This window comes from Phodopus roborovskii, unplaced genomic scaffold (genome assembly GCF_943737965.1).
Source record: "Phodopus roborovskii unplaced genomic scaffold, PHOROB, whole genome shotgun sequence".
Taxonomy (NCBI): Eukaryota; Metazoa; Chordata; class Mammalia; order Rodentia; family Cricetidae; genus Phodopus; species Phodopus roborovskii.
The window spans coordinates 650,786-673,940 of NW_026126547.1; the positions used below are offsets into that span (position 1 = coordinate 650,786).

Here is a 23,155-nt window from a genome sequence, read left to right on the forward strand (position 1 = left end):
ATGGCCAGCAGTCACACTCCACAGCCATTGGGATCAGTGGGATCAGTGATTCTGGGACCGAGACAAGGTCTCACCCAGGCTGGCCCATTGCCTAGCTGCTGTGACCCCATGGACAGGGCGAGGGCTGCTCAGGGCCGGAAGTGGCAGGCGTGGCCTGTGTTCAATCACTAGCTTCTTGTTCCATTTTTCCACTTATGTGCGAGTTTCAGTCTCAAAATATCCCTTTGTAAGGAAAATGTAAAGAAAGGATTATCAGTGGGTTCCCCCCAACCATTTTCTTCTTTTGTTTCGGTTTTGGCTATGTTGGAAGGAAGCCAGAGCCTTGCATACTGTAGGGATGCACTCCACCTCTGAACCTGGACAATTTTCCTCCACAGTCGCTGGCTTCCTCCTGCCACTTCCTGGTTTCACGGCTGATATACCTCTACGAGCCTCAGTCTCCCCATGCATATAGTGAAGCAGCAGACCTCACAGAGTGGCTGTGTGGCTCTCTGTCCCAGCCTGCCTCATCTCCTTCCCTTTGCTCAGGACCTGAGTTGCCATCTGTGTTACTCAAGCCCAGGGAGCACAATGCCTCTATCCTGGCCGTGCGAAAGCATCTTCTGTGAGGTTCAGGCCAGCTCCTGAAGGAAGTAGAAAGTCTGGGCTTTCCTGTGCCAGGGACAAGACCTCACAGGAGGCCAAACTGCATCTCTGAGATGTCAGACTCTATGTCAGCTGCAGAGCCCAAAGCAGGGAAGAGCCCTCCACACACCCTCTTATCAGCAGAGCAGGCTCCTGCTACTGGTCAGACCCGGGGAAGAACATGAGTGTCCATGAGCCACAGCCCTCCTGCAGCACGAGGGTGTCCAGACACACAACCACCAGGAAGAGTGTGGTAGGTGGACAGTCTACAGACTCCCTCCCCAGTCCATATGTCCCCCTTTCCTCTGCAGAAGGCTCTGTGCTGTGAGCTCAGGCTTTGGGCTACACACCCAGCAGGGAAGGAAGAAGGCAGGCCTGGGCAGCTGCCCAGGGAAAGGAGAAGCAAGGATGAGGCTGTGAAGCGGGAGGTGCAGTTCTCAGTAGCAGCAGCAAATGATGAAGGCCTTGGCCTGAGCCACAGGCAGGAGACCCCGTTCCAGTGACTCAGGTACCTTCCTGGGAGCTGCTATGAAGTGAGAGTGGAAAGGCCAACCCCCAGATGACCACTGCGCCTGTGCAACTCCCGGATGACCACTGCGCCTGTGCAACTCCCGGATGACCACTGCGCCTGTGCAACTCCCGGATGACCACTGCGCCTGTGCAACTCCCGGATGACCACTGCGCCTGTGCAACTCCCGGATGACCACTGCGCCTGTGCAACTCCCGGATGACCATTGCGCCTGTGCAACTCCCGGATGACCATTGCGCCTGTGCAACTCCCGGATGACCACTGCGCCTTTGCTTGGTGCTTTGGAGCCAACTCTTCCATCCCCTTGAAGCCAGCTCTGAAAACGGCTCTTTGACATCACAACCATCCCCCAGTCCACTGCAGGCATGGGGAAGCAGCTGCACAACTACCCTCCCCTTCCCCAGTGACTGCCACCTGCCAGATGTCGCTGTCACAGGAATGCCCCCTGCAAATAGCCACAAACATGATTAGCGTGTATCACACAGGCAAGGTGGGGGGCCCTGATACCTTGGGCATCTTCAAGAGCAAGGAGACCATTATCATTGCTGTCCTCCTCAGCACTTACAGCACCTGTCACACAAATTAATAATCACTCAGTAACAATGTGGACAGAGATCCTTGGTCTAGACTGTGACACTGCCCCTGCCTCAGGCTGACTCATACATATCCTTCAAGACCCAATTCAAACAACTTAGTCTCCTCTAAGTATCTCCACTCATGTTTGTTTCCATCCCCCACCCACACCCTACCCTAACCCTAACACTGGACCTGGGACTTCCTGTATACTAGGCAAGTGCTCTACCATCTTAGCCCCCTTTGCATTTTTTTTTTTTTTTTTTTTTTTTTTTTAGAGACAAGACTGTTGCCCAAGTTGCCCAAGCAGACCTTGATTTTTTTTTTTTTAAATTAAGAAACTACCATTATATTACGATTTTGCTTCTCCATTTTTAAAATTGGGAAGGAAAAATACTCCTGGTGCTAGGCCCAGCCTTGAGTCTATGACATGGAAGTCAGAACGGACTGGAATTGTTACCAGTGCTTTGAATGCTGGAGCTGCAGGACCTTGGAGCTGGCCCAGCCTAGCGGTGCAGGAGTGGGTTCAGGTGAATGGTGGCGAGAGAGGGGGCAGGAAGTAGGAGGGGGCTAAGTAGGAAATGTTTCATCAGGAGGGGTTCCCTCACGCAGACCTCATTAGAGTGGCCCAGAAAAAGGGGGGCACCTACTAACACTGAGGCCATGTGGTCAGACTCAGGTGAGCAGAGCCTGGAGAATGGGTGGTGGCAGTATTCATCTTGGAAAACACTACTGGCTCCTAAACCAGCCACCTACCCATGGCAACAGGGGCAGAAGTGGCATCTGGGCAGAGAACGGTCCAGAGGGAGTTGGACACGAAACAGTTCAGACCGACACTCTTGCTAGACACCGCATGAACTTCATCTGAATACCAAGGTCACCTGTGAGATGCCTGGTGCAGGCCGCCTGCTTCAGAGCTAAGGAGAAAGTGATTTGAATAACCTGTTCCGATCACGAGGCTCCAGGACATCAAGCAGCACATTACAGGGCTTTTAAATATCAAACAAAGCTAATTAAAACAAGAAAATATTCTTTGAGCCCTGATTTGCTGAGAGCTCCAAATACTGTCTCATTTACAACAGGATCGGCACTACCTGGAAACAGGTCCTGGGAGAAAAGGGGAAGAATTAATTTCATGCAGGATTGGAGCCCTGGGGATGGGCAGCCTGAGGCCACTGCTTGTCCAAACCTGCTTCATCACTGGGGTGCAGTCTCCTTTGAAAGCCCCAGGAAAAGGCTCTGTCCACAGACGACCACAGATGACCAGAGGAAGTGTCAGAAGGTGCTCTGTCTTCAGAAAACCCATCTGCCCCATCTTCTCAACAGCTTGCCAATTCCTGGCCTATGACAGACAGTCTGGCCACCTACTTTCCTCAGCCTTGCTGCCCATCACAGGCAGCATCTGGCTTCAGGATTTCCATAGGCCCTGCTCTGAGATGCCTCCAAGGAGACTGCTGCCTGTTGCTAACATCTGTGGTTCCTGGACTAGGCCAGAACTCCCCTTCCCGTTCCATTCTGGCCCTCTCGGTCCCATACCAGGCCTTGCTAGCTGCTACTTAGCGCTAACCTCTCCAGCGTCCAGGCTGTTCCCTGCTGCCTCATCACAGTGTGGCTACCTCAGGGCTGAAGCTGAAACCCTCAGAGGAAGTGGTAGACTAGTAGTCTCGGGTAAATAGTTACTGACTTTGACCAAGATTCTAACCGGGGAGGATTAAGTCACTTTCATTCTGGCAAAGACTGAGTTACCATGGCTCCCAGATCTTACACCGGTAATGACATCCCTTGTCCTCACAGATCCTGTTCAGATACCCTGGGGACATCAGACAGCAAATGGATAATGGCTGTTCACCTCCTAGACCGTGTCTGGGTGAAATGAGATGATCCACGCAGATTCTATACATCATGGTCTAGCACCCAGAAAGCACCAGCCATATGATTCTGCTTCTAGGATCGTGTAATGTAGGTAAGGAACCGAGCCCTGCACTCCCCATGACAGGTCTCAGAGTCACTGCAGACTACAGTCAGAACAGCTGAGTCAAGGGGTGTCCTTAGTCCCCCCTCCATTCCCTTAGTGGAAATTTTCCTGCCTCCTTTCTCTGCACCCTCAGCCTGTATCTGTGACCTATGACCTCTTCTTGCCACCCTGGGCTTTCCTGCCTCTGTCTTGAGTCTCTGCTGGCCTGGGCCATGAGTAAAGCTAACTATTTGCATAAGTACACCTGCCACCAGGACTTTGGCCTTCTCCCACAAACGCCTTTGGTTGCTTGACAACAAAGTAGAGTGCATTTCACATCCTCCCAGAAGCCAGCTACAATGGTAGCTCAGAGTTGACTCGAGGACTTTGCCATCCACAGAAAGGCTGCTGGCAATTCCAGGAGCACCTGTATTTTAGAGGGAAGATAACTGGGAGTCTTGAATAAAAATCAAAGCTCTAACCCTCCTGACCCTGTTGACAGATGGATGTTTCCCAGCCAGTTTCCTTGTCTAAGGGCCCAAGGGGTCAGGGATATGGCCCAGGAACAAGCTTGGTTCTCCTAGATGATCCCCAGAAGATTCTCTCAACAGGTCCACTCTATTAGATCCCTCAGGAGACCCACCCAGGCAGATCCCCACAGGGGGTCCTCCTCAGCAGGGCCTCCCCACCAGACACCACCTTCTACCTCCAGCAGAACTTTTTGGAATAAGCTGAGCAGGCAATGGTTCGATTTCCTTTTGTAAATTACTAAATGGCTGTTTAGTAATTTACACCAGAAGGTACAGATAGTGGCCACACCAAGGACCTTCACAGTGTATTTATCCTTAAGTTGCTAGTTATGTGCTAACCTAAACAAATACCTTCCTTCCTCTGATCATAAAGAACTCTTAAAAGTGGGCTGAAGAAATGGCTCAAAGGAGGGGCTGCTCTTCCAAAGGTTCTGAGTTCAATTCCCAGCAACCACCTGGTGACCCACAGCCATCTGTAATGAGATCTGGTGCCCTCTTCTGGCCTGCAGGGACACATGCAGGCAGAACACTGTATACATAACAAACAAATACATCTTTTTTTTTTTTTTTTTTGTGAAGATAAAGAAGCCTTTTCTAAAATCTATCTATCTACCCATCTACCTGTCCGTCTGTCTGTCCACCCATCTGTCTGTCCATCTATTTATCCTAATATAAGATTGGGCCCTGGTGTTTTCTAGGCTGACCCTGGACCACTGGTCTCAAGCCATCCTCCCAACTCAGCCTCCTGAGTGGCTGGAACTATGGGTGAACATCAACATACCTAGTCCTTTTCTATTTTAACACTGACCTAAGTAAGCAATTTGTGTGAAGCACTAACCTCTGCTTGGAACAAAGTATTGATGCTACTGCAAGGTTTTTCTTTTATATGTTTTTCAACTTCTAGGCAACAATACAGGAACAGAACCCACCTATCCACCTATCACTATCAGGAACTGCCTTTGCATTATTATAATTATGATTACAGTGTTTGCAACAGAGTAACCAAGGTCATTAAGAATACACTGGAGTCACTGTGCCCTTCCTAATGTGCACATTGCTGTGCAGCTGGGACTCTGCTCCATGAGGGGACGCCTTGTTACACAGGAGTAGCTTGTCTATTTTTCTGCTCCCTGTCCCTGTCAGTATTCCACCCGCCTTGAACACAACTGCAACAGCATTGTCTGCTGTGTAGGCACCCCATAAGTGACTTGCAGTAATGAACCTCTACTGCTTCGCCGGCCCTGGAGTTAGAGCAGGTGAGAGCGTTCCAGCTGAATATCATTCTAGAAAGAAGCAAAGCCCTAACAGACAAGCACTTGCTTTCCAGTACCACCCACAGATGGCTGGAGGGCAAGCTAAGCTCCCAGGCTGTCTGTCCAGCCCTGCCCAGCATCCAGATATCCCGGATTCTGAGCACTGAGCTTGACGAAGCCCTTCTCAGGCAAGCATTTAGACAGCCCTGAATTCTGTCTGCATGCACACAAGTTCTGTGTGGTCTCCAAGCACCAAGCATGGCTTACTCAGCAAGGCATTGCTTGGAGCTTGCCTTTTCCAGGGAATGTTACTGCACAACAATGCCCACACTTGGACAAGAACCCCTTAAGCTGTGGAGAGTGTCCCTCATTTGACAGCTGAGCACTTCTCTGGCAACTGAAGGGTTGCTTCCAATTTGCCATCTCTTAAACAGCCTGCCATGAATGATTTGCTTATTTCCACAGAGTTCATTTCCAAAAGCATAATCGTTGGGTGCTTTTACATTAATTTATGACCCTAGCAACAGCCAGCCATGTTCCAGCTGCCAGGCACTCTGGCCCTGTCCTTTCTGAGATCCCCGAAGCTCTCTCCTGCTCTTTACAAAGGCATCTGTTTCTTGGCACGTAGATGGTTCTCCCCAATCTATGCCTGAACGATCACATAGTGTGTATATCTGTGTGACCTTTCCATGACAACATCAGTCAGGTCTCTGGTATGACCACATTCTAACTTAATGACATATGAAACTGCCCTATTTTATTTTTAATTTGAAAAGTTTTTATTTATTTACTTTTTTGTTTACCAAGACAGAGTCTCTCTGTGTAGCCCTGGATATCCTGGAACTCTATAGACCAGGCTGGTCTTGAACTCAGAGATCTGCCTGCCTCTGCCTAGTGCTGGGATTAAAGGAGTGTACCACCACTCCCAGCTCTATTTTTAATTTTTTTCATCTATTTTGTGTTTTTTGTATGTGCATGTGCTTATATCTTGTGTGTGTGAAGTGGAACATTGATTTTTTTTTTCTGTGTAGGATTTTTCAGGACTGTGAGTCTCCCAGGAGAGCAGCCTTCTCTTAACCTATTCTCTACAGAAATCTTCATTCAAAAAAGGCCCCAAGAGAGGTGCCTTGGCCCTGCCTCAACGAGATGATGGGACAGATTTAGTAGACTTCCTAAGGGCCCTCTCCGAGGAGCAGATATGAGGTGGGATGGGGGAGGGGGCGGGGAGTGAGAGGAGGGAGGGGAGCTGGGATTGGAACATAAAAAATAAATTAATAAATATGTTTTGTTTTGTTTTTTAAAGGCTCAAGAGAACTGAACATTTTGAAGAATGAACACTGATTCTTGCTGGAAACTGTGTGTGACCCACAGAAGCCTGTAACAGAGGCTCCTGGCGGGTGAGTGTGGTCATCCATCAGAATACACACAAATACACACCCAGATTCCTTGGCCTCCCCCCAGGACCACAGCCCCTGCCCTCGGAGGAACTGTGATCACATCTCAGGTGGAGAAATCCCTAGCAGGGCCCCCATCTTCTCTCTGCAGTTGCAACTGGGTAGGGTTGAGCTGAAGGGGACACGCGCAGCTTTCGGTGACCAGGCCTGTTGCCTGGCAAAGCTCACGTGCGTGCAAAGGATTGTACACTGGAACCCTGTCGCTGTCACTTCATAGGTTCAGGTGCTGTTGGTGCAAGGATGTCTTTACCATGGTGATGCTCGCCCATGAACTGTGTTCATAGCCCTCTATCATTAGAGTTCAGCCTCGTGGGCTTCAGCACCTCTCAATCTGACCTCTCCCTGCCATAGCTGGACTGTTTGGTTACCCTACAGTCTCAAGGCCACAAGGCCCCATGCATTGGGGTGGTATTCTGGAGCCAGGTGAGGTCTGACAGGCTCTTGGTGCCCCCCCCCCCCCCGCCCAGGAGAGCTGTCCCATGTTCTCGCCCAGAATCCCTCACATTCAGGCCCCTGTCTGAGATATGTGACAGGAGCTGAGCCTCTCCCTTCCTTCCTAGGTCCTCCCCATTCCCATCAAAGTCCCTAGTGTCACAGGCTGGCACAGGATGCCTCTGTCTACTTCCCAAACAGGGACAGGTCCAGGAGGTGGGAACAGGGCCACAGGCATCCTGGGCTGCTTCCAGTGCAATGGACAGCTGAGAGGGGCATGCTTGGGCAGAAGCAGGGGTATGTGATGGCTCGTCAGTCACCAGGCACTGCCTGCTGACTCTCCTGTCCCAGCAACAGGCCAAGGATTGGCTGCAGAAGTAACAACTGCGAGGCAGGAATAGAGCACTGGGACACAGCTGCCTGCATGCACGGTGGTTGACCAGCAATGTCTGCCCTGGATCCTAGAAGGGCACTGTGGGCTGTGTGTCCTGTGATCTCTGGTTTAGAAGGACCCACAGGTCAACAGGCTGGTCCTCGATTTCCAACGAGTGAATCCTATCTCCTGGCTCTCTAGTCCTCCCTCCATTCAGGCACCCAATGACCTGGAAATCTGCCCTTGACTTGGCAACTGGTGTTTCCACAGTAAGGGGCCATAGGAACAAGGGTATGGGCGGTCTCAGGCAACTCAGACCTGCCCAGGACCCTTTTCTGCTGTAAGAGCTAGGATCATTTCCCCCATCTTGGCCCATTCCCCATTTTCCCAGTCCTCCCACATAATGTGCCAGGAAGCACATACCAGTCGAAAAGGTCACACAAGGCTGGCTTGCTCATCTCCCTGGCACCCCAGCCATGACTCAGCTGAGACTCATAAGGCATATTAATAAATTCCAAAGGTGAATATATCAGGAACTGACCTCTCCAGGTCCCACCGCGGCCATCCTTGGACCACAGAAGTGATCTACCCCCACCCCAGCAGAGTCAGCCAGGTGGCAGCAAGGTCAGATGCGGGTGGTGGGGAGAGCCTGCAGATGGAGTTCAGCAAGCATGGACGATGTCTTTACCCTAGTGGATACACTTGGAACAGGAGCTGTCAAGGGAAGAGGATCGAGGCTCATCGCTCAGAACTCAGAGACGTCAAGAAGATTGTAAAAGAGCGTGGCTTTGAGTGAGGCAGGCCGGGCAGCTCATGTTCCTGGTTGGTGCTTGAGTTTTGTTTTGTTTTGTTTTGTTTGAAGAACTAATGCAGAAAGCAAAGCTGAGGCACTTTCTGGTCCAGCACAGAAAGCTTAGGAGCTGCCCCTCCCCGCCTCACACACAAAGCTGAACATGGTAGAGGTCATTAACCCTTCCTAGGTCCACTGAAGAGCTGAGGCCACAGGCAAACTGCTGTCCCTCCCCTTTGTACCCAGACCGCAGAGACAGGCAGACGCAGAGAACCACAGTTTAGCAGAACTCAGGCTTTGGGAGTCAGCGCTGGGGAAGGCACCAACTCACTCAGTGCTAGCTCAAGGTGGACAGGCCAGCCTCAACGGCCTGTAAGGCTACTTTTTAAGAGCTCTGCTGGCTCCACAGTAAAGTCAGGGGACCTTTCCCTAGGGCTTCAGGCAGTGGGAGGGGGAAGGAGTCATTTTAAATAACTGGAGCACTCTACTTCTTTTAACAAAGCCTACTGCCCAGACTGCTAGCTAACTAAAGCTTTCAAACCTAATCCCACCCGGTCTGGCTGCCCTGTACCATGTGTGAGGGGAAAGGAAGGGAAGGAGAGGCAAGGCATGAAGGTCACAGCCTGGACACTGAGACCTGGGCGTGGGGTGACAGAGCTCTCTCCCCGACATGTTATCTCCGGGTCACTGAAGGCCTGTTTACCAGCGTTGTATCCAATACATTATGTCCATCTTTCAACCAAAATCTACAAATAAAACAAAAGGACAAAAGGCACAGAGCAAGCAGGCTCCAGTATGGCAGGGAGATGCTAGAACTGGCAGATTGGGAGTTGGAAACAACGATGATCAACATGTTAAAGGCGCTAATGGGAAGATTGGAATACACGCAGAAGCAGATGGGCAATGTGATCAGAGATGGAAATTCCGAGAAAGAACGGAAAAAAAAAAAAGCTGTATATCAAAGACACAGACAGAAATGCAGTGTGCCTTATAGGAGCTCCAAATCAGACTGGGCGGGGCTGGGCGGGGCTGGGCGGGGCTGACAAAAGGACAGGGGGGCTGGGGAATCAGCACAGCAAACAAAACTGAACTGTGAAGAGCAAAAGGCCCAGGACCTGTGATGTGGGCAAGAATGGAAAACAAAAACAAAACCAACAGGATGCTGGAATGATGACTATGCAGGCTCCAAACCACATGGATCTAAGGAGTTCAGAAAATGGAGAGTGAGGTCACTCCCTATCACATTTTACTTCTCTCTCTCTCTCTCTCTCTCTCTCTCTCTCTCTCTCTCTTCTCCTCGCCCTCTCATCTTCCGGTGTATCTTACTTCTTTGTTAGCTATAACCACCAAATATGCTGTTGCCGCTATTGTTTTAGTAAACTATTATCCACCAGATCAAGTTATAGTATTTTTATTTATTTATTTATTTATTTATTTATTTATTTATTTAAAACGTATCCCATATCACCTTTATCTGTTCCTTTTCTTTCTTTCTGTAGATCCAAGTTTCTGACCTATTTTTTTCTTTTTGAAAATTTTAATGTTTCTTAATAGACAACTTTACTGGTGAACAACTCCAGTTTAAGAACACTTTATTTCTCCTTAACAATAGCAACAGCAATGTATTCGCTGATTAGAGCTAATGGATGAGTGACAGCAAGCCACACAGTGAAGCCCACAAGGCAATGCACAATGTTGTCACCTGAGAATCAGGGCAGTGCTGAGTGTGGACAACGATCAGCTGTAAATGGATACTGCAAACTCTAAAGGACCATGACAAAAACGATTACTGATACACTGAACAATTAAAAACGTACATTTCCTGATTTCAGAACTCATTATTACAAAGCCAAGGTAATGAAAGGGAGATGGTGCTGGTGTAAGAATAGACATACAGAAACGCAAATAGATATGCAGACACGTGGGATGAAATATGGCCCACCAATTTGCAATAACGATGCTAAAACCATTCACTATAGAATGGACAGTCTTGTCAACAAATGGTGCTGGGAAAACTGAATAACCCCACACAAAAGAACAAAGTTGGGCCTTATTATCTACCATAAATAAGAATCAGCTCAAAATGGACCAAAGCCTAAAACTTAAGAGATCCATTTTAAAACACACTTAGAATAAAACATAGATGGAAATCTTCACGACATTACATGTGCCAATGGTCTCTTAGATGTGATGCCAAAGGGCAAGCAACAAGAACCATAAACTGGTTCACAAAAATACAAAACTCTGCGAGTATCAGAGCAAACTATCAGGAATGGGATGTGACTCAGGGAAGCCTAGCATGCATGAAGCAGAGCTAAACATATCACACACACACCTCACACACACACTCACACATGGATACACACACATACACGGACATACACACACACACACTCACACACGGACACACTCACACACACACGGACACACACACGGACACGGACATACACACACACACTCACACACACACACTCACACATGGACACACACACATACACGGACATATACACACACACACTGACACACGGACACACACTCACACACACACAGACACACGGACACACTCACACACAATCACACATAGACACACACACATACTCACACATGGACACACACACACTTACACATGGACATACACATACACACTCACACGGACACACACTCAAACACGGACATACTCACACACACATGAACATACACACACTCACACACGGACACACACACACAGACACACACATGGACACACTCACACATGAACACTCACACACGGACACACACTCACACACACAGACACACACACTGACGCTGATGCACGGACACAATGGACACACTCACACATGGACACACACACACTCACACACACACTCATACACGGACATACACACACACACTCATTCATGGACACACACTCACACAGACATGGACACACAGACACAGACAGAGATATGGACAGAGACACTACCAAGACAGTGGAAAGACAATCTACAATATCAGAGAAAATGTTTGCAATTCATATATCCTATAAGAGCTAAGCAGAAAAATTCCTAAAGTCAACAACAAACCCCAAAAGCACAATTCTAAAATCAAACAAAGTGCTTGAGAGGACATTTCTCCAAAGAAGACAGTCAGTCGATAAGGACACTGAGAGGCGCCGGCATTGGCATCCAGTAGCCACAGACACTTACCCTTCATTAGGATGACCACTTTCATTACAACAACAAATAACAACAACAAACAAGTAAAACAAAAACCTTTAAAACTGTACGCAAGGGCTGTGGGGAGGGGAGGCAGAGGCCTTGGAGCTTTGGCATCAATGATGAGGGTAGAAAATGGTAATACAGCCTGTGGTTCCTCAACACACTTAAACACAGGATCAACATATGACCCGGCAATTCCAGGTGAAGTGAGAGCATTGAGAGCAGGGACTAAAACAGATCCATGTATGTCACACTCACAGCAGCCTCGGTCACAATCCCCTAAGGCAGAAGCAATCACACACCCACTGAAGGAGCATGGCTGAACAAAGGGCAGCACATGCCCACACAGGCCCACACGGGGGAGGGGGGGGTGTTACTCAGCCTCAGTAAGGAGAAACTCTGACACACACTACAATACCCACACACTTTAAAGATATTCACTAAGTGAAACAAACAGCCCCAGATGACGAACATTGCAGGGTTCCCCTCTACAGGTGCCTTGGATAGGCAAGTCCATAGAGAGAAAGTAGATAACAGCAGTGATGGAAAGGGGCCTGGAGGGAAAGGGGCCTGGAGGGTTGCTGTCAATCAAACGGGTGCAGTTTCACCTGGAACAGATGAAAACGTCACACAAACAATGTGGGTGTACTTAGGGTGACTGGACTCTGACCTTCAATGGTTAAAATTTTGTGACAGACACAAAATAAAATACAAGAAGCTTTTTGATTAGTCATATTGCAATATAAATAAATGCACTGATATGTAAATTAGAGAAAATAGTATACAGGGTCAATCACGTACAACTGACATTTTTTAATAATTATTTATTCCTTCGTCCATTTCTTGACTCTGCCACTTCCTTATTATGCATACAATCTTGAGGTAAATTTTCATCTGTAAATGAAAGTAGTACTCTAAATAAAGCTCTTTAAAAATTAAAAAAATAGTTCATGTGACGTGTATAAACAATCAAAGGTTTATGCACAAGCCTACGAACATGTTTTAGATAGTTCAAATGGTAAATTTTATGTAATGTATATTTGGCCACAATTTTTAAAAATAGACGGAGAAAGATACAGTCCCTAAAAGGAAGCTTGAGTAGCCACATTAGCTTCAGGCAAGGGTCAGCTCAGAGTGAGGGAAACTGTGAGGCACGAATGGGCCATTGCACAGGGATGGAGCCATTTTTCAAGACATGGGCGCACCCAACAGCCAAGTGTGGACACAAGACCGGAACTGCGGGAATCGAGAAGAATTAGACAGGCCTACAACCACAACTGATGTTGCGAACGTCTGGATCAGAATAGGACAGAGCCAGGGGCTGGGACGATGGCTGCCACCCAAACAGAAAAACCTGGGTCTGAACTCCAAAGCCCACATAAAAAGTGCTGGGAGTGGTGGCACTCACTCATAACCACAGCCTTGGGGCTGAGGATGGGCGGACTCCTGGGTTTGCTGGCCAGCCGGCATCGCCTACTGGTCAAATTTCAAGTCAGTGGGAGACTGGGTAGCACCTTAGGGGCAAACACCTGAAGTTGTCCTCTGGCTCACACACACATGGATGTGTGCCTGCACACGCATGAACATATGTATGTGCACACACCCATACACACAGAAATGGAAAGATATAGCAGGCAGAAAATCAGGCACCATTACTCATCTGGACAGGAAGGAGGTCTAGAGATAGACCACCGCATCCAGCAACAGCAGACTCTTCACATGGAGTGTTCACTGAGATGGATCCCATGCTGGGCCACAAACACACCTTGAGTTTAAAAGAACAGAAATCAAAGTATGCGTTTGGGCTGTGACAGAGTCAAACTAGAATAAACAACAGGAAGCTTGAAAAACCCTTATACACGGTTATTAAATGCCATGTTTCTAAATTTTATAAGGATCAAAGAAAAGGGCTGAAGGAAAAAATGTAAAGATATTTTGACAAAAATGAAAGTAGACCTTATTAAAAACTGCCAAATGCAGAAGAAATTTCATATCATAGATGCACATACTTAGAAAAGAAAAATATCTAAAATCGGTAACCTGAGCCTCTCCTCAAGAAATGAGATAAGAAAGTGGGGCTGGGGAGATGGCTCAGTGGTTTAGAGCACCGACTCCTCTTGCAGAGGACCCAGGTTCGATTTCAAGAACCCACACTGTGATGCTCAGCCATCCCTAACTCCAGTTCCAGGGTATCTGAAACCACCCTCCTCTAATTGCTATGGCCATCAGGCACTCGTGTGTTGCACATGCACACATATAGGCAATACACATAGAAATAAATAAATAAAAATAAACATGGAGGAGAGAGAACGAAATTGGAATCAAGCAGAAGAAACCTAAAAACTAGAGCAGAAATCAGTGAAACTGAAGACAAGAAATCAATACAGAAAATCAACAAAGCCAAGAGCTTTGAAAAGATCAATGCCAGTGAGAAACTGCTGGTCACATTAGAGACATTAGAGTGTGAGATCCAGATGAGGTGGAGAAAGGACAGGATGCAGGAGTGTGATGGACACAGAGGACACAGCACCCACAGAAATGGGGGCAGGACCATCACACCGAGCCCACAGGAAGGAAGGGTGCAGACGGTGTGGACAGCCCTATGGCCACAGCTTGATAAACTTAGATGAGATGGACCAACTCCTGGAAAGACACAATCCATCAAAATGTTAGCACATATCTGAGGCCCTGGCACTTGGGAGGCTAAGGCAAGAAGAATCTCAAGCTCAAGACGAGTGTGGGCTCCACAGGAAGTCTCTAAAAACAAATCCAGAGAGAGAGAGAGGTACTCTGACCAGGTCTAGATCTCTCAGAGAAATGGAGTGAGTAACCAACAGCTTTCCCAAGCAGAAAGAACCATGCTCTAATGTAAATTCTATCAGACATTTAAGAACGTGTAACAAATTGGACATAGTAGCACATACCTTTAATCCCAGCACTTGGGAGGCAGAGGCAGGTGGATCTCTGTGAGTTCATGACCAACCTAACCAGCCAAGCTGGGTTCCAATCCAGCCACAGCTCTATAATGAGACTCTGTCTCAAAAATAAAATAAGCAAATGAAAGGAAGGTTTACCAATTCTCTTCCAGAAAATAAAAGCAAAAGGAATACTTTACCCATTTTATCCAGCTGGTCTCACTAATACCTGAGTGAAGACTGCAGGAAGGAAATCTGTGGTGGAGATCTTTCATACACTAGATGCAAAAATCCTTAGAACCCAGTGGGACTCATCCTTGGTACACAAGGCTGGCTCATATTCAAAAAATCAATATAATCATGCCATCAACAAATTAACGATGAAAAATCATATGACCATACAGATAGCAAAAAAAAGAGCATTTAATAAAATCTAACACTCATTACAACACACACATTCACCCTCAGCAAACTAGGAATACAGTAGAGTCTCCACAACTTGATAAAAATGAATTGACAAAGACCTACAGTTTCTATCATACTTACATCTAGACACCAACCCACAAGATGTCTCCTTTCCCACTATGACCCACCATCATACTGGAAAGTCCCAGCTAATGCAAGTAAGACAAAGAAAAGGAAATAAGGACCATAGTGGTGGAGAGGGGAAAATATGACCATCTTTGCTTAGAAATGACGCATCTACATAGAAACTGCCTCTGACCAACAAGACCCTCATCACAGGTGGTGCAGAATGGCTGGAGGTTATTAGGTTGATATTTAAAAATCAACTGCTGTCTCAGAAGCAACTGGAATTTGAAACCTAAAATATAATTGCATTTACGTCAGCACCACAAAAAGTGAAGTAAGTGGGCAGATCTCTGGCAAAATATGCACAAGATCTAATAGGGAAAAAGATGAAATTTGGATTTTAAAAAATGGAAGATGAAACTGAGGGATGCTGAACCATCTTGGATAGTTTGACTCAGTTTGTGAACTCGGGTCTTCTTAGCTTCATCTACAGATGAAAGATAAGCCCAACAAGATATTTTTGTGGATACAGACAAACTTACTCTAAAGCGATGTGGGAAAGAAAAAGATATAGAACAGCCAACGCAACATTGAAAGGAAAGAACACAGCTCCAGGTCTCTGGAGACCCTGTGAAGAAAGGAGGGTCTTGTCAACCACGGCACTGAAACACGTGGACATCCAGATGGAAAATGGAATCTAGACATGGACTATCTTCTTCTTTATTTTAAGACAGCAGTTCTGGCTCGCCTGGAACTTACTCTGTAGGCCAGGCAGGCCTTGAACTCAAGAGGGTCCACCTGTCTCTACTTCCTGAGTGCTGGGATTAAAGGCCTTGCCATTTTGGAGGGCAGCTTGCTGGTTTCCTACATCATTAAAACTAGCCTGCCACCCAGCCAGCAATTATGATGTGCTCTAACTTGTTTTGAAGTTATAGATCCTGGACACAGACAATGGAAGCAGTTCTAGTCAAACTGCCAATGCTTACAAATCACCAAGTTGTCCCTCCATGGGGAACACATACATAAACAGTGGTTCATGAAGACAAGGGAATGTTAGCTAAAGACAGGTGAGCATCAAATCATGGAGCGACATGGAGGAGCCTGATGTGGACACCAAATGAAAGAACTCTGTCTGAAAAGCTACACCCTCTGTGGTCCCAGTGTCCTGACATCCGGAAAAGGATTCAGGGATGGTTAAAAAAAAAAAGTTAGAAGTTGCCAAGGTTTAGGGGACAATGACAGGAATGGAGACAGACAGCCTAGAGGGCACTTAGGGTGGTGACACTATATGTTTACTACAATGATGGATACTTGTCATTACACTACACCTTTGTCCAAACCCAAAGAATGTACAAGGTGGCCGCTAATGTCAACTGTGAACTTTAGTTAAAAATGATGAATCAGGGGCTGACGAGATGGCTTAGCATCGAAGAGCCCACACTGCTCTTATGTAGGACCAGAGTCTGGTTCCCAGCACCCACATTCAGAGGCTTACAACCTCCTGTAACTCCAACTCCAGGGGCCCAGCATACATGTAGTGCTTACATAAATACAGGCAAAACACACATTCACATATAAAGAGAGAAGACTAATACAGGGTGAGTAGGTGTCATGGTTAGAATATGAAATGCCCTCATGGGCTCACGGGTTTGACCGCTTCGTCCCCAGGTGGGGCCTGCAAAGGCTCTGAGTTGGCTGTGAGACTCCAGGGTGTCTTGGGATGGTCTTCTGTTTCCTGACTGGATGCCATGTGACCGGCTGCTGGAGCTCCTGCCACCACGCCTTCCTGGAACAGGTAAGGCTCTCCCCTTAAACCAGGAACCCAAACAAAGCCTTCCCTCTGTAAATTTCTTGTCAGTATGTGGTCACAGCAGTGAGAAAAGTTACTAATACAGGGGTGGAGACGGAACGTAGGTGAGCCCCATGCTTTCTGTCCCTGGTAAGCATAAAATTACTCTAAAAATTAAGCCTGTTGAATAAAACAAAGCATCACTGGCAACAACAACAAAAACACTTTTTGTTTTCTTTCCTGGGCTGGAGAAGATAGGAAATATCTGAGTTTCAGGCCAGCATGGGCTACGTAGTAAGAGCCTGCCTCGAAATGAAATTATAAAGAGACAAAAATATTTTTCTAGGATAGAGAGACAGAGAAGGATTTTAAAGCAAGCACAGAAGTGCCAGCTACAGGACCGCACTGGGAAGTATTAGCACTCGAGTGGCAAGAATCCACACAGCATTCGGAGATGATATTTCAGGGTCCTGGGGGACAGAGTGTGACAAGGCATGCCTTACACTGAACACCTGGCTGAGGTCTTGACTGTGACACTCCTACCACACACACACACGCATATGCACACTGCTCTGCAGAAGGAGGCGGCTGTAGGCAGGAGTGGGGGGAGCAGGCAGGGGAGAGGGGAGAGGGGAGCTTCAAGGAGAGGATGTGAGCAGAGGGAGGAGGGTAGTGGGGCTCAGTGTTGGAGCCCCCATATTGTTAGCACTGTCTGGCCTTCTGCGCTAGAGGCAGCCACATCTTTGACATTCCCTAACTGCCCACATCAAGAGGCCTTTAGTGACATTGAAGGCCGACCCACCCCCAGGCTTGGTGCTTACAGGCTTGAGCCTGGGTCCTCATCCACAGGGAGCTGAGCCTGAGCCTGGGTCCTCATCCACAGGGAGCTGAGCCTGAGCCTGGGTCCTCATCCACAGGGACCTGAGCCTGAGCCTGGGTCCTCATCCACAGGGAGCTGAGCCTGAGCCTGGGTCCTCATCCACAGGGAGCTGAGCCTGAGCCTGGGTCCTCATCCACAGGGAGCTGAGCCTGAGCCTGGGTCCTCATCCACAGGGAGCTGAGCCTGAGCCTGGGTCCTCATCCACAGGGAGCTGAGCCTGAGCCTGGGTCCCATCCACAGGGACCTGAGCCTTACCGGGTCATCCACACAGATTCACTGAGCCTGAGCCTGGGTCCTCATCCACAGGGAGCTGAGCCTGAGCCTGGTCAAGATGACTTATCATCACACAGATTACTGAGGACGTGGAACCCTGACAGAAGCTGGCTCCCGTTTCATTTCTTAGTTTTACAAACACAAACCCTTACTTATATTGTGTACACTGCCTGCTTCATCCATTTATCAGTTGGGGTTCTGGCTATTTTCTTATTGACTCCAAAGGTCTTCTTTGTGTGAGGGAAACCACCTCTTCATTTGGTACAAAGCACATTCTTCTGTCCCCAAAACATTAGGGTGGGCACCTTGAGGACAGAACCGTATCTTCTCTGTGTCTCAAGAGTCCAAATGCGCAGCCATCTCTGCTTATCAGGGGATGCTGACTCTAACCCTAGAAACAGCAGGGACCATCCAGGAGTCAGCAGGCATAAAGGGACAGTCTTTAGAGGAGGGCTGGAATCTCTCCATGTGCTGTGGACCAAACCCCTGCGCCCCTCACATCTATAACCCTCACCACCTGCCACTGCCATGCCAGGAACGCTGGTGATTCTCTACATCCTCGGGCTCTTCCCCGGTGCCTACCTTGGGATGCTTGGGGCAGGACAAGGTCACCCCGTTTTGCCTAGAGGGGACAAATGTGGGAGAAGAATACAAAGAAAGGGCAGTGGGGGCCCCAGACATGGCCTGTGTCACAAAGTTCAGTCCTAAAGCTGTGCAGAAAACAAGGTGACCATCAACACCCAGACCATCTGTGTGATGCCTACAGAAGGCATTTTGCCTAGCAACAGGCCTGGACATGCAGCACAGTTCCAATCTCTCAACACTCCCCGCTGTGAAGTCGGGAACTGAGTGGCCATCTCTCCCAGGCATCTGTCCATGCTGATCTGTCCTTGTTGCCTGCCAGACTGGACAGGCCCAGAAAGGTGCAGCAGGCACGGAGGACACTTGGTTATTGATGGTCCTCTGCAAAGGATGGCTCACATCCTCAGCCTAGATCCCTGTCTGCTTGGCATGCCAGGCACCCACTACTACCACAAGATCCTCAAAGAGCCAGCTTAGCACCAGGCGCTGTCGCAAAGAGCAGCCAGGCACCACACCAGCTCTGAAAGAGGGGGTCTTATTACAACCATAAGGAGTCCTCCTTTGAGCAGGCTGCCCAGCTGGAGGAGGGCTCTCAGGTCAAGGCTAGGCTACTGGCTTGGCACAGACAACTTCAAAGTCACTGTACTAAGTTAGCCCAGAACCTAAGCTCTAAGGATCTGGGAGTTGTACTGCACCCTCGGGGCCTGTCCCAGATGTTTGAGCCCTGGCTCCATCATACAATGTGTAGAAGACCCTGAATGAACACAAGACATCTCCAAATGCAGAGGTGTCATCTAGTCCCAGGCTGACAGCACAGACAGGGTCAGGACAAGGATGCAGACACAGTCTGTAATGATGATGACTTTCTGGCCCAGCTCGACAACTTCAGTCTCCCCTCTGTGGCTTTATAGCATACCAGCATGGGGTCACCTTGGATAGCAGCCTGTGACATTGAGACATCTGTGGGACACAAGCATCTGCATGTGTGCCAAGGAGGAAGAAACTGTCCCAAATTGTGAGTTGGTGGAGAAGCAGCCCAGAGGCAACTCCCACAGGCCACCGGCAGCACCTTCAAAGACCTCACTCAGAGCCTGCCACATCCTCCTGGCAGAGGCTTCTGGTCACTATGCCCAGGAAGGGACATCAGGGAAGTCACCATGCAGAGACCAGAATTGCATCAAACCCCAGAGGGTCTGAAATTACCTTTGAACAGAGTGACAGCCAAGGCCATGTTAGCCCATAGAGGACAGGAGAGGAGATATGCCATTCCTAGTATGAGGAGGGTATCTCAAGAGCGCTGGACACTATCTGAGCAGCAGCTACACTAAGAACACACAGCTTCCCAACTCAGAGCGCAACAACTCCATCCCTCTCCCCTGCAAGCCGTGTATCATTTAAAGTTTCTCAGGATTAGGTATCTGTTACACTTCAAATCAATCTGATTTCACCTTTCTTGTTTTGTTTTTGAGACAGAGTTTCTCTGCGCAACAAACAGCTCTGGCTGTTCTGGAACCTGCTTTGTAGACCAGGCTGGCCTCATACTCACAAAGGTACTGCCATCTCTACCTCCCAAGTACTGGTATTAAAGGCATGTGCCACCACCATCCTGCTTATTGTTTTATTCTTAAGGAATCTACATTGCATACAGATCTGCGTCTGTGTCAATGGCAAGGTACCAGCCCATCCTGCAAGGAAGCTCAGCAATAAGTCTCATTTGCAAGAACTGGGTGTCCACAGAAATGACAGAGGGCTCCAAGGGATGCTCTGCCCCTGGTATACAGGTGGGAGACTGAAACCCAAAGATGCAAGGCAGCCCAAGGCCAAACAGACCAGCAGTTCATAGCACATGCCCAGCAGAAGGGAACACACATCATGTCCATAAAAACATCCTTTACACATTTGACATTCAAAGCTGTGTCATTCACATGGTGCATGAACCCCAGGCGTCCACTGATGGGTGAACGGATGAAAAAAATGTGTCCACTCTGGCCATGGAACAGACTCAGGAGAGAGGTTCCAACACATGCTCCCAGGTGAGTGACCCCGGCAGACACTGGGTGAGTGAGATGACTTTCTGTACTTAGGAGAGTAACTTCAGAGGTAGGAGGTAGAACGGAGATTGTCAGGACTGTTGGAGGACAGGAAGTTAGCATTCAAGGGAGGGGTGGGGATGTGGACAAGCATTGTAAACGGCGTAATTGTCACACAGCAGTGAGTGTTGCTGATGCTACTGAAGCGTATCTGTGAGCGATCAGGATGCTAAGTTTCATGTGTATTTTTTACCACAGGAAGAAAAGAAATGTTCCAGTGGTATATGTGGCTGTGTCTCTGGAAATCTTTAAGAAATAATGAAATAGGGATGGAGTGGCTCAGTGATTAAGAGCATCGGCCGCTCTTCCAGAGGACCTGGATTTGATTCCCAGCACCCACAAGGCAGCTCACAGCTGTCCGTAACTCCAGTTCTGGGGATCCAATGTCCTCTTCTGCAACCCCTGCACACACAAGTGGTGCACAGACATATACACAGGCAAAACACACATAAATAAATAAAATTAATAATTAAATAAAAACATTAAAAATCAATGAAATAAAAACTTTTAAAGAAAACTGAAATAAGCGGGCACTTGAAACACTGTCATTACGAAGCTCTGTTTTGGTTGTGTGGAGATGGGAAGGAATCCAGGACCTCACACATCAAAAAATCAACTACCACTGAGCTACACCCCCAAATCTTAAAATACGGGTCTTAAAAAACCCCTACAATACTGTGTGACCAATCAAACCTTAACCTCTGGTGACAAATACTAAAGTTTTGATGTGGGGGTGGGGGAGGGGGCCAATGGTTCCAGGCAGTACACAGTGAACTAAAAGTTAATGGGGATGGGGGGTGGTGGGATAAGCTTTGCACATAGGCCCTTGAAACCCCACACAGCAGGCAGCCTCTGCCCCTCCCCAGCTCTAGCGCCTTGGAAGGTACCTTGCCACAGAGAAAGAGACAGAGTTTCCTCCCAATAAACAAGATATCCATCATGTCTGCCACTGGCAAACATGAGTGTGAATCAGTGTAAAGATAAGATGAGCCTGGCGCAAATAGCCGGGCGTTGGCGGCGCACACCTTTAATCCCAGCACTTGGGAGACAAAGGCAGATGGATCTCTGTGAGTTTGAGGCTAGCCTGGTCTACAGAGCTAGTTCCAGGACAGGCTCCAAAGCAATACAGAGAAACTCTGTCTCTAAACAAACAAACAAATAAATAAATAAATAGCCTAAGCCTGCAGAGGAATTGGGGGGGGCACCAAAACCATGAATCTGGAGGCTGTTGTGACAAGATGATGAGGAAAGGAAAAGACAGAGGGCCGTGGATTGGTGGGGTCTTTATCTCTGCAAGAAAGCACACAGGCTGAGCTACATTCATTTCTAGGGAACCGAATGAGACCCAGGAACCAGGCGCATATCCCATGGTGGCCTTGAGACATCCCTTTCTCACTGATCAGGCATGCAGCCCATGGGGACCTCCCATCCTGCCACCCTTCCAGGGCTCTGAAAAGCAGCCAGTGCCCACTGGCTCTGGGCCATATCTCACTGGTGTTCAGTCGACTTTCTGAGCAGCCACGTGCGTCCGGGGAGGCTCACCAAGGTGTACTGCTGTCCTGCGGACCAAGACTCCAAGAAAGAAAGGTGGATACTGAGGTTACAAGGACACGGAGTGCCAGCTCACACTGGAGTAGTAAATGGGACAATACAATGAAACAGGGAGAATAAGGTGAAGCCACGGCGGCATCATCTGGATCCCTGGAAGTAGAACCTTCAAGGAGGGTAGTTCTGGAAGCAAATGGAACCTGGCAGGCTTGTCCTCACCCCTCTCCTGTCCCCAGAAAGGAAGAGTGTGGCATGAGTTTTCATTTTCTGCTCAAGCTCTTGCAGCTCCTGGCTCTGTCCCGGGGAGATCTCAGGTCCTAGATGCTTCTCACCCAGTGGGAACCTGACCCTGCCCTGCCTCGGGCCTGAGCTCCAGTCTGCGCTCACATTAGGCAGAGGCCCAAGGAACGGCTAAGTTTAGAGACACGGTCACCAGGCACCTGTCAGGTGCTCTGGTGACAACAGAGCCTTCTCACTGAGTGGTTTGTGAAGGCTTGACAGCAGAAGCTGGCTTGCCGGAGCTGGCCCTTCCACATTTCTCTTCTGGGAAGCCTGCATACTAAGGGAGGCCCGGGGCCTCTTGCGATGTAATTCATATAACAAGTCACCCAGTTATTCACATGGTGGGCATCCATTACTGTGATCTAAGTTTCACACTTCATCACTCCGAGTTCTACGCCATGGGGGGGGGGGTCATTCCACACCCTTTCTTCCCACCTCAACTGAGGATTGGTGAGATTCGGACCAGAGCCAGAGGGTACCGGCTGCCTTTCAGGACCCTGGGTGAGAGATAGGCCTTCAGGCCACCTGTGTGTCAAGAGTGTGTGTGCATGTGGAA

The 23,155-nt window shown here is 48.4% G+C and overlaps 1 protein-coding gene across 14 annotated transcripts in view; it reads right to left on the minus strand.

The window, feature by feature from the left end:
* Positions 1-23,155, minus strand: part of Camk2b (calcium/calmodulin dependent protein kinase II beta) — an 89,010-nt gene that overhangs the window by 54,111 nt on the left and 11,744 nt on the right. The window lies entirely within an intron of this gene.